Genomic DNA, 12,372 nt, shown 5'->3' with positions numbered 1-12,372 from the left:
AAGTCCGTAATAAAATCCATTGATAGGGTGTGCCAGGGTGCTGGCGGTATGTCTAGAGGTTGAAGGAGACCGGCTGGTCTTTTCTTTTGACCTTTATTTTGGGCGCAAACACCACAGGACATCACAAAAGATTTAACATCTTTTCGCCAAGAGGGCCACCAGAATTGTCGTTTCACCTTTTCCATTGTCTTGGCAATACCGGGGTGTCCTTCTATTAATGTATCATGATAACCTGAAATAACTAGTTCGTGTAAATCCTTGTGCGGCAGGAATAAGCGTCCTTGGTAATAAGGTAAACCATCATCTATGGTAAAGTCTGATCCCTTTTGTATCCAATCCTGTAGGACTGTAGGGTCCAGGAGTTGTTTCACTCTGACTTGAATGTCTTCAAGCGTCTGTAACGAAGTCATGCCTAGAATTCTCTGTTCGGGAATTATTGGTACTGGTTCTGAGTTTGTATCAGATTCTCCCATTCCAATTCGGGATAAGGCGTCTGCTTTGCCGTTCTTGCAGCCAGGTCGATAGGTAATCACGAAATCAAATTCGGCAAAAAACAAAGCCCATCGGAGCTGCCGTGATGACTGAGCCCTGGCGATTTTCAAATACTGTAAATTCCGGTGATCAGTGATCACCGTGATGGTATGTCGAGTGCCAAGCAGGTAATGCCGCCAGGCTTTAAAAGCGGACTTTATGGCTAACAGTTCTTTGTCAGGGATTACGTAATTAATCTCTGGTGCCGAGAATTTTCTGGACCAAAATGCTACGGCATGCAGTTGGTTGGTTTCAGGATCTCTTTGAGACAGAACTGCTCCCATGGCTAGGCTTGATGCGTTGGTTTCGACGACATACAGGAGATCTGGACGTGGGTGTTTCAATATAGGTGCGGAGGTAAACTTAGCTTTTAAATCCTGGAAGGCCTGCTCGGCTTCTTCAGACCATTCAAAACGTTTATTTTTCCTCAAGAGTGCAGTAATGGGTTGTACTATGCGTGAGAATTCCGGGATAAACCTGCGATAGAAATTGGCAAAGCCGAGCATGCTTTGAACCCCTTTTACAGAGCTAGGTGATGGCCATTTGAGGATGGCATCCACTTTTCTTGAGTCCATTCGGACTCCTTTGGGTGTCAGGATGAAACCGAGAAACTCAACTTCTGTGGTATGGAAAACACATTTCTCCAGTTTAGCAAATAGTTTGTGATGGCGCAGTTTTTCCAGAACTGCCCTAACATGTTTTCTGTGATCAGATTCCGAAGAGGAGTACACTAGAATGTCATCGATATAGACGACAACACAAACATCAATGAGTTCCCGAAGGACGTCATTCATGAAGAATTGGAAGGCAGCAGGCGCATTGCACAACCCGAAAGGCATTACCTGGTATTCGAATAATCCATATTTTGTACGGAAGGCTGTTTTCCATTCGTCGCCTTTTTTACTCGCACCAGATGATATGCCCCCCGGAGATCTAATTTGGTGTATATGCAAGCGTCCTTCACCTGGTCAAGGAGTTCAGGAATCAGAGGCAGAGGATAACAGTTTTTAACCGTTATCTGGTTCAATGCGCGGTAATCGATACAAGTTCTAAGGTTGCCTTCTTTTTTAGGCACGAAGAACAAAGCCGAGGATGCCGGGGACTTTGACGGGCGAATAAAACCATTGGCGAGGTATTGATCCAAATATTGTCTCAAATGCAGGTTCTCAGGTTCGGTAAGGGCATAAATCCTGCTACAAGGGGGTTGTGCACCGGGCACCAGATCGATTTGGCAATCGTACGATCGGTGAGGAGGGAACGTGTTGGCCTGTTCCTTTTGGAAGACGTCCTGAAAGTCCTGGTATTCCGGAGGTAATTGCATGGAGGCAGAGGTTACAGATGCTAGATTAATCTCCAGGTTTTCTGGGTAGCAGGTTTGTGCACAATCCGGGAAGGTTATTCTATTAGCTCGCCAATCAATTCGAGGATTATGTATCTCTAACCAAGGAATTCCAAGAATAACCTGAAACTGTGGAGCCTTGATTACATCAAACACAACTGCCTCCCGATGGCCGTCAGGACCAATAAGAGTCACCTCAGTAGTGGAATGTGTTACCGGTCCAGAGGCAATTTCACTTCCATCGACTGTGGTGATGACATCTTTGCTGGTTTTAGGACGGAGAGGGAGGTTAATCCTAGAGACCAATTCACGATTCACATAGTTTCCAATAGCCCCACTATCGATGTATGCCTTTATTGCATGCAACCGCTTAGGCTTTTCTGGATCTACGAGAACCATTGGCACAATGAAATGCGAGGTCTGAGAGTTAGTTTTCAAGCTCGGCAAGCGGACCCCTACGCTTTTCGGGCTGAGTCGTTTCCCAAAACAGAGTCTTCATGGTTTTTATCAGCGGCTCCTACCACTTTTCGGGGCGGTTTTGCCGGGCAATCTCGTAGAAAGTGTCCAGAGTTCCCACAATAAAGACATAATTTTAACTGCCGCCTCCTTTCATGTTCCTTTTGAGTTAAGGGTTCTTTAACCCCTCCAATTTGCATAGGCTCAGAGACATCAACTCCCTTGGGGTTAGCGTGGGTCTTGACCAACACCCGGGTCTCAAACCTGGACCGATCTGTTTTCCTGTTTTGAAGTCTGTGATCCAATTGGACCACTAAGTCTATATATTCTGTGCATTCTTGGGGCGGATTTACAACTTGGGCCAAGACATCTTTAAGTTCTCCGCGTAGACCTCGATAAAATAACGTGACTCTTTTATCCTCTGGCCATCCTGTTTCCACAATTAGTCTATTAAAGGTTGCAATATAGGATAGGAGGTCCTGATTGCCCTGTCGCAGGGATAGAAGTTCGTCATCCAGAGCCTGCCCCTGTGAATGTCGAGCAAATAACCTTTCCATGCTTGCTTGAAATCCTTGAAAATCACAGACAATCGGGTCATCTTGAGTAACCAGTGGAACTGACCAATCGGCAGCGCAGCCGCTGAGATATGACAATACAAAGGCTACTTTGGTCTGATCATTAGGGAAGGCCCCAGGTCTGCAGAGGAAGTGCAAACGACACTGATTCATGAATACGGCGAATCGTTTGTGGTCCCCAGCAAAGCGTTCAGGTGGGGCCAGCGGCATGTTTCCAGGTAGATTAATCTGCACAGGGTTACTGGGAACCACAGGAGCGGGGTTCCCTCCGGGACAGGGTAGAGGAGTTTGTCCAGCTTGACCTTGCAAAAGCTGTCTGGCCAGGTCATCAGTTCTTTCCTTTGATATTATTAATTCCCTCTTGAGGGCATTAGTCTCTTGACGGGCGGCATGTACTTTGGCCCGTAATTCCCCCAGTAATTGGGCCAACTGATCAGTCTCAGAAGTTTCCATAGCGCCTGGGTGGGAATTTGTAGGAAGGCTTCGCGTTCTGTAACGCTCACCTGACTCCCACGGGGGCGCTGGCCTGGTTCGCGCTGCTGTGACCTCGTCTAAGGTGATGCGCAGGGTTCGGAAGACGGACTGGACAGGGCCCCAGATCTGGCGTGTCTGACTCGCAGAAGTATCCTTCTGTAGGTGAGAATAGGGGGTTAACTGTCTGCGGGGTAATGCAATCGGCCTCCCCCTTACCCCTCTCATCCTCCTCAAAACCCTTCTGTGCTTCCCCGTAGCGTCTCACCTTAGGGTCTGGAAGGACGAGCTCTCCATCCTGCTTCTGATGCAGGGGCGCGTTGGTATCCCGTTACGTCACTGGATTTTCGGATGGGTGAGAACCAAACTTGCTTGGCTTCCAGGTAAATTTTTCTATAAGTGGTTCCCCTTGTGTCCATGCATTAATGTTCTAATGCTAGTGTCTTTTTCCCCATAGGGGCCGGGGTACGGAATGCCGGGGAACAGGCACCGACCCGAGGTGAGCGGTGAAATCCTTGTGGAAATCAGGTAAGTCTTTAATGAGTGTTTTGGTAATGTCTTTTCATTCACTCATTAACGCTGATGTCTTTTTCCCCTTAGGGGCCGGGGTCCGAAAATGCCTGGATGCGGCGCGGACCCGAAATGAAAAGGGAATGACCCAACAGGTAAGTCTTGACATGGAGTTTTAGCTTCACTTTTCTCTTCTTTCTCTCACCTTTGTTCTTGTCTTTTTCTCCCTAGGCGGGGGCGCGACTGCGAATCTAGATGGTCGCTACTGAACATGGAGGCGCCCTGTAAAGGTGAGTAGAATGCGGCGCTGCAGCGATCGATGCGATGTGCTTTTAAAAATAAATGTCTTCCTTTTCAGGATTGTCGGCGAAATGTCTCTGGGATGCAGATTTAGCAGGTGAGGCCTTTTCCTTCTTCTGTTCTCTTGTTCCTTTCCTTTGCAGGTGATTCAGGATGCTGGCAGGTGTAGCAGAAGTCAAGATGCAGGAGCAGACACGGTGAGCGTCCAGCTGCTAGATGCAGAACATCGCGAAGCATGTGTGGCTGATCGGGTGTGGTTTAAATAGCCTTGGAAGAAGTTCCTAGAATGTGTCCTTCCTCCAATCAGGTATGTATCCTTCCCCGACCACGCCCGGGTGGTAAATGAGTCCCACAGGTAAAGTAGTTCCTTTCAGGCCTCAAGGAGGCCGGGGTTCTGCAGCATGGTTTGCATCAGGTAAGTGCACCCAAACACTTTCATAATGAGCCTGGTGCCTATGGCGCCAGGACTGACGTTTTCTATGAGCCTGGCGCCATAGGCGCCAGGACGCTGTCCAAAGGGCCCCTATAAGGGGTTGCTGGGACCTTCCCCGGGGACTTGATGTCAGCTTTCGGGGACGCAGGGCCTGAGCCGGCTCCCCGGGAGCGGGCATCGTGACAGTTTCTTTGATACTACAGGACCGTCTGATACTTTTTGCATATCATAAATCCTTGTTTTCCTTTCAAACCGTGCATCAATTATTTTGCCTACTTAAGAATTGAATTTTATTGTTTGGGTTTTGGCCAGTCACCTCCACTTTCCACTGTTTTCTTTTGTGCTATCACATGTACTCATTAGCATGCCATCTGTTATTTTATGGCAGTATCTTGGCTTCCACACTTTTTCTCCCATGAGCCAGCCCTCAGTACCCATATACTCCATTCACCCAATTTTGTTCAGCATTATTTTCCCATTCAATGCATTGTATTTTACATTTTGTGCTATTATGTATTCAATGGTAACTCTTATTTTCCACATACCTGTTTTAACATGTACTTTTATATCCAGTTTGAGCCCACGCTGCCTCATATGTAAATTGTTGTGTCTTGCGAGCAGCACAAGGAGAAACACCAACCTTCACGTGCAAGTCTCCTCCAAACCCCCTTTAAATGTTTCAATAAGGGATCCTACTGGTCCATTTTGTGCACGCATGGGTTCGAAGGAAAGCAGTCCACTTCACCCATTAATGCAGTACTGTCTCAGCTGGGCATGGTGAATCCGAGGTGAGATGGCACCAAATGCAGAAACCCACTGATCATCGCCAAATAATCCAGCATAGAAACAGGCAGCAAAGGCAGAGACAGGGTTTCTTACTGAGTAATGAAACCTTAGTGTTTTTACACAAAGTGAACCTCATACCGAAAAGTCTGTATGATACATTTAGTGGCTGCATTAACAATGGACTTGCTAACAGTACGTCTTGGGGACATGGCTTTATGGACCACCAAAGCTTTAAGTAATGCTGCTCGGTCCACCAATGAGACAAAGATCACTTCCTCTTTGGGAGCTTTCCATCACACATAATGGCACCAAAACTACACACTAGGCCATTACATGGCTATTAGCCCACTTCCCAGGCAGCTAAAGCATCTTCATGATCTAATATGGAGCATCTTTCCACAGCCTTATGGACATCCTACATCACTGACACAGTGATGGTTACTGTTCGCACTGTCCAAGGCACATGCATATGGTCCATGCATTAGGCACACGATTTTCTGGAGCAAATGAGGAGTTTTGCCATCGGCTCATTCACACCACAAAACAACTGTATTAAAATGGTTTTTGAATCAGGCGCTTAGTCGGTCTTTTAAATTAGTAGATTCAGAGATGTATTTTCTACCATTTTCTACACCATTATTTTCCCATTCACTGTATTGTTTTTTACATTTCCTGCTATTATATATTCGATGGTAACTCTTATCTAGTATTGTTCAGAAAAGAAATCTGTATTTGTTCAAATGAATTTGTTACTTCCCCTCACAAGATTAATTGAATGCAGATTAAGGGACCGATTCATGATATGATAGGTTATGTATAACGCGCTTAATACCCAGAGGTTTCTAAGCGCGGTCCCGGGAATCAGACCTGTGCTGCTTCGTGTCGTCTTGCTTCCAAGGCGAGCACGTTGCCCCTGAGCTATTATCCCGAGACTTTGCACAGTTCAAAGTGACTTTGCACTGCAGAAAACTGACTTAGCACTGCCGACACAAACCCTGATTCAAGGAACAGTGCAAAGTGTATTTTGCAGTGCAAAGTCCGTGCAAAGCCATTTTGTACTGCAAAAATGACTATGCACTGACTTTGCACAGACTTTGCACTGCAAAAATACACTTTGCACAGTTCCATGAATCAGGGTTTGTGTCAGCAGTGCCGAGTCACTTCGAGCCGTGCAAAAAAATCCATGAAGCTGGTCCTATGTGTATACAATATATACACACTAAACTTGAGGTGTTTTGCAATATTTCTGGTAATACACACAAGTTATCCTCCATCAGAGGGTCAATAGGACAGTTGTTTGACTTGATTTGGTGCATAAAATAGCAGATGCCTTGAAGCAAAAATATGTTTTGATTCATGTTATGAGTTGTTGGGTCCATTTATCGTTCATAAAGATTATGGCTAGTGTATCAACTAGCATTTTATATAACAATAATCTAGATGAAATAATGCTTTGTTTTACACTTTGATAATGTGCCTAGCTGTATCTTGTGCAGCTGTGTTAATAATATGGTTACAATATGCCATACACAATGATTGTTGTGGCAATTAGATGCAGCAAACCACTCGTAAAGCGCAATACAATATGTGGTATTATTATTATTAGGAATAATGCTAATAACAATCAAAAGACAAAAAAGACACTCTAAAAATGACTTAGTGCTGGTCTGCTTTAGTGGAGTCAACTTTGAATTGTGTAGCACTGAAGGTTATACAATCTCTCTGTTCAGCATTATGCTTCTTGATGTTTAATGAGTTTTCTTCCTCTGAAATGAATGTTTTAAGTTGACAGAAAATATGATTTGCATTCAAATAAATAACAATGTGATCTCATCCTGTTCCCAGGTGTTAGCATGACTTTATGCTGCTTCTCGTTAGTCTAATGAACCGGATGTCATTTTACAATTTCCGAGAAGCAACCCTAGGCTATAAAGGAAACCCGTAGATAAGAAAACACTGAAAATAAAGCCAGCGAGCTTGTGTGCTATGATCTCTGCTGCCCATACATTTCAAACAAGGGGTGAACATAATTGGGTACAATCTGGTAATGAGGTAAACAAATATGTTTATATATATATTTTTAATAAGTGTGTGTTATGTTATGTTATGTTAGGAATATTTATATAGTGCAACGTCTTGGCGCTAAGCAGCGAGTGGGTAAATGGCAGTAAGAAACACAAGTAAAAAGAGAGGCTCTTTAAAACAAGTGGATTTTTAAGGAGTGCCTAAACGACAAATAGGTAACCATTGAGCAGAGTGACAGGGGAAGAGAATTTCAAAGCACTGCTGCTGCAATGGAGAAAGCTCTGCCACCAATGCAAGAGTATTTGGCACGAGGAACCACAATCAAACATGCATCGACAGAGTGGAGAGACCAAGTAGGGACATATGGCCAGAATTTTGCCTGATGGTAATCTGCCCCCGTGCCATTCAAATTGAAAGCACTTGGCCACAGTGAACCAATGTAGATGGCTCAAAACAGGAGTAGTATGGCCGCGTATAGACATCCCTGTGGCTACTCTTGCTGTCGCTATAGATCCTGCACACGCTGAATCAGGTAAGCAGGTTGTGCCAGATAGAGAGAGGTGCAAAACTCCAATGAAGATAGGACAAGGGAGGCCACCACCGGGGCCCTAAACTCAGCTTGTATCAAAGGAAGAACCATATGCTGAATCTTCAACTGGAAATAACCCTTCTGGCAGACAGCCCTGATCTGGTTTTCGGCAGAGAGTAAAGCTGAGATTTTTACCCCAAGGTCTTTAACAGCCATCACCAGAGTAGGAAATGTAGCAAGACAAGGGAGTCAGAAAAGCCAAAGGGGATGTCACCACCAGCACCCCGGTCTTGTCACCATTGAACTTGAGAGAATTGCTGCTCATCCACTCCCCCACGGCATCCAATCAGGTTCTAAGCCTGAGCGCAGTTTCCGCTTGAGAAAGGTCAAGGTGCACAATCATTTGTGTGTCATCTGCGTAGCAGTAACACAGGAAGCCGTGAGAAAGGATGAGCTTAGTCAGAGGCTGAATTTAGATGCTAAACAAGACCGCGGAGATGGCAGGCCGTAGACGGACATCACAAAGAAGAGAGACAGGAACAGAATGAAAAGGGGTGAGGGAAAGTGATTGAATCTGGTCCGAAAGCGAAGAACTAAACTAGGGCAAAATGGCACAGAAGAGGCCAGCACTCTCAAGGCGCTCAAGCAGTGTGACATGATCAATAGTGTCAAAGGTGATGAAGAGGTCAAGAGAAGTCAGCGCACCCATGCCACCCTAATCCTGCGAATGCACCAGATCATCAATAGACCTGGTCGTTAAGGTGAGTAATACATTGTAAGAAATTCTATGAAAAAAAACTTTAGTTGCATGGGTGTTAAGGTGAGAACTTAATGCAAAAAACCCAGAAAATTCAGCTACAGCCACCTTAACTTTATGCCCCCTGCTGTGCAGCCTATGACCACAATGTTGACATCACCAATGACATCACTGATGGTATCACTGATTACATGTTCTATCAGATCACTGTTCACATCACAGATCGCATCACTCATGCCATCACTGGTGACAACAGTAATTACATAATATGTAACGGTTTTCCTTTTCCAGTATATCTTGAATGTGTTCATTTGCCTAATGTTATCCAAGTAGACATTTTAAAGTACAATTAGTACCAGACGAGGTAGAATCAAACTGTTACAAATGATCTGGCTCTCACTGTGTCCTTAGCAGCCTGATAAGGGACTGGTCGCCGCCAAATCCATCAGTGTTCTTCAGCGCGTTGCTGCCATAGAAAGGGAGAGGGGACTTGTCTTCCTTTCTATGACAGCCATTTACTTTTTTAATGCATCTTTCTAATGACAACCCAATTGTGGTATATGCAGCACATTACGTTCATAACAGATACATTGGGTACTGGTAATATAGCAACTGGTGGAATTGAAGCAGCAGATGCAGAAATTGAGGGTTGGCTGTCTGTTGATGGCATCCCGCTAGTGGATCCAGGTGCTGGAAGTGGTGCTGATTCTCTGCGACGTAATGCATGAGCCAATGCATTTTTATTTTGTGGTGCTCACATGATTTACAGTCCTCATCATCCACATTGGCACAGTGGATCCACACCAGATGGTTTATTTTGACTGATGTTCCCAGACTTTCAAAGCGAATGTTTGAAGGCACATGTCTCAGTGTTATTTGCACGATGCAAACAGTGTCCTATTACTTTAAAGTAATGCCAACTATCTGCAATGGTCTTCATTGCAGTTGGTTTCTTCAGGGGTGGTGCTGGATTGGGGATCTACATGACATCATCATCACTGCTCCTATGATTGTCAGACATGTTTAAATGTCTAACAGAGAAGAACAATATAAAACATTACAAATTGCAAAACCAAAAAGACAATGGCACAATAAATGTTATTTTCAGCAGTCATCATGTACGTTGTTCCTGTGGACCCGTACCAGATGGTTTATTAGAAGGACTAATAGCAATGATTTATATAAAGTTATTTACTTTGGGTATGGTGATAACTCGTGGAAATTGAATCTGGAGTGTCCTGATTGGTCATGTGTAGTGTTTCTATCTGTGTCACTGTTTCCACTGCAAATAAAGCTCAAAACATTTACTGACACTTATTATTTACGTTTCCAAAAGATCCACAGATGTTTTCATCAGCAATAGAGTCAACATGTGCACAGTGTGATTTCAATAATCATAGCCTAAATTGTTATTAAGAAATGTAAAGTTTTTATACGCAAACTTCTAAAGAATATTATGTCTAATGCCATTATTGCTGTAATGTGTTACATACAATGTAATTTTGCTGAAAACCAAAAAAAGCAGCATCGGGGCCGCTGGTGCATTGCCATCTAGCAATGCTTACTTTGCTATGCAGATCAGGCCATCCTCTTCTCCTGGTGTGGTCTGGGCATGGCTGGCTTGAGAAAAGTGGAGGTATGTGTTCCACTCACAGTTCTCATAACCAGCCATGCCCAGACCACACCAGCATTGTTCTTTGGGCAGGCTGCTTCAAGCAATAAGGAAAGGCCTCACTGGCTGCAGCAGTCACACATAGACATTTTGGAGTTCGACTTTAGTTGCTCAAACTGCATCAAATAAATTACAATAGATATTTGAATATATTTTTGCAGTCTGTGTTCAATTTAATCTATTTTTGTAAGTTACAGGTGACCCTTAAAAGGGCCGTTTTGGGGGAAGGAAACAGGGGGAGGAACAGGGAAAGAAAACACATAAGAAAGAAACATATAATAAAGTGAATTAAAATAAAAAGGAACATATATTTTTTGGTATTTCTATTTTATATATGTTTAGATTTGTTTCTGAAGGAAGGGAGGAAAAAAATGAATGATGACAATTAATCTGGTATTCACCTATTAACTTCTCCCAATCCTTAGTTGCAACACCTCCCATGACTACCCATTGGTGGCATAGGTCAAACATGACTCTCAGAACTTAGACATTGGTCGCTGGTAAAATTGGAAAATTTGGAGGTGACACTGCTGCCAAAGTCAAGGGTTCATTCTGTGTCTGTGGCGTTGCACTGGTGCAATCAGGTATTGGACATGTTGACGATTTGCATGCACGTAATGTATGAGCCTCATGCATTGACGTTTTGTGGTCTTTGTGCAATTTACGATATGTGCCATCTACATCATCCCAATGTATTGATACCAGATGAATGATCATCACAGAAGTTCCAAGGCTTTGCCACGGCACATTTGATGGTCCACGTCTTAGAGTCTTCATGCACAACATCCACTGAACATCCTCTGCCTCCTTTTTAGAGCAGTGTTCTTTGACCTTGAAATATCTCCAATGTTTTGTTTATTTATTGTTTGTTTGTTTGTTTATTTATTTGGTATGGTGTGAAAAACCCAGAGGTAACAGGGCGCAACAGAGGGCAGGAAAGTAAGGTTACATAAAAACTTAGTTACAGGATAGGCACATATTTACATAGTTACATACAGTTGATTACATTTCGGCAGGTTAGTTTAAGGATATACATATATACAATCAAGATGGCTGTGGTCTGTTGGGATGATCAATCATGTGGATCATTGGAGCGTAACCAGGTGAGAATATTACGTCTGAAACTGTGGTAGGATTGGGCTACTCTGGTGTTGAGTGGGAGGGCGTTCCAGTGTATGGCTGCCATAACAGGGAAGCTGCTGCTGCCGTTTTCTTTTGTCTGAATTTAGGTACCTGAAGGCAGTGTGAGTTAACCGTTCTGATGGGGCGGGTGGAGGTTTTTTTTACTATTCTGGCAGCGAGGTCGGAGGGGCTGCGTTGTTTAGACATTTGAAAGTGAGAGATGCTGTTTTGAGCGTGATACGGTCGCAGATTTTGAGCCATTTGTGTTCTCTTCTTTTGTTGGAGATATGTGCTTTGGAGGGTAGGTTGAGGGCTGTTCTGAGTGCATTATTTAGCAGGGTTTGGAGTTTGTTGATTATGTGTTTGTTGCCTCTTAGGTACAATAATTATTACAATAATCAAGCTTGGAGAGTATTAGGGCATTAGCGATAATAATGCAGCTGGCTTGGGATAGGAATGCTCTGCATGCCCTGATTAGCTTGCACATGTATGCGGTAGATGATGCTAGCGAGTTTGCTTGTTTGGTTAGTGATAGGGCTGAGTCTAAGTGAAAGCCTAAGGTTTTCACTGTTTTGGCGGCTGGAATGGAGTTGCCGTCGATGTTGAACGCTTTGTAGCTGGGGCTACGTTTTTTTAGGTTGGCGTTGGAGCCAAAGAGCAGGATTTCGGTTTTCTCATCGTTCAGGCATAGACCATATGTGGCCATCCATGCCTGAATGATGAGACACATTTTGTTTACCAAGGCCGTATCTGAGTCAAAGTTGCCCGAAAGGGGTATGAGGATCTGGGTGTCGTCTTCATAGTTGGTGTATGAGACACCCAGTCTGTCCAATTTGTCAAATAGGGGCTTGGTAAAGATGTTGTAG

This window comes from Ambystoma mexicanum, chromosome 9 (genome assembly GCF_040938575.1).
Source record: "Ambystoma mexicanum isolate Mex_15411 chromosome 9, UKY_AmexF1_1, whole genome shotgun sequence".
NCBI lineage: Eukaryota > Metazoa > Chordata > Amphibia > Caudata > Ambystomatidae > Ambystoma > Ambystoma mexicanum.
Note: the sequence above shows the minus strand (reverse complement) of the source record.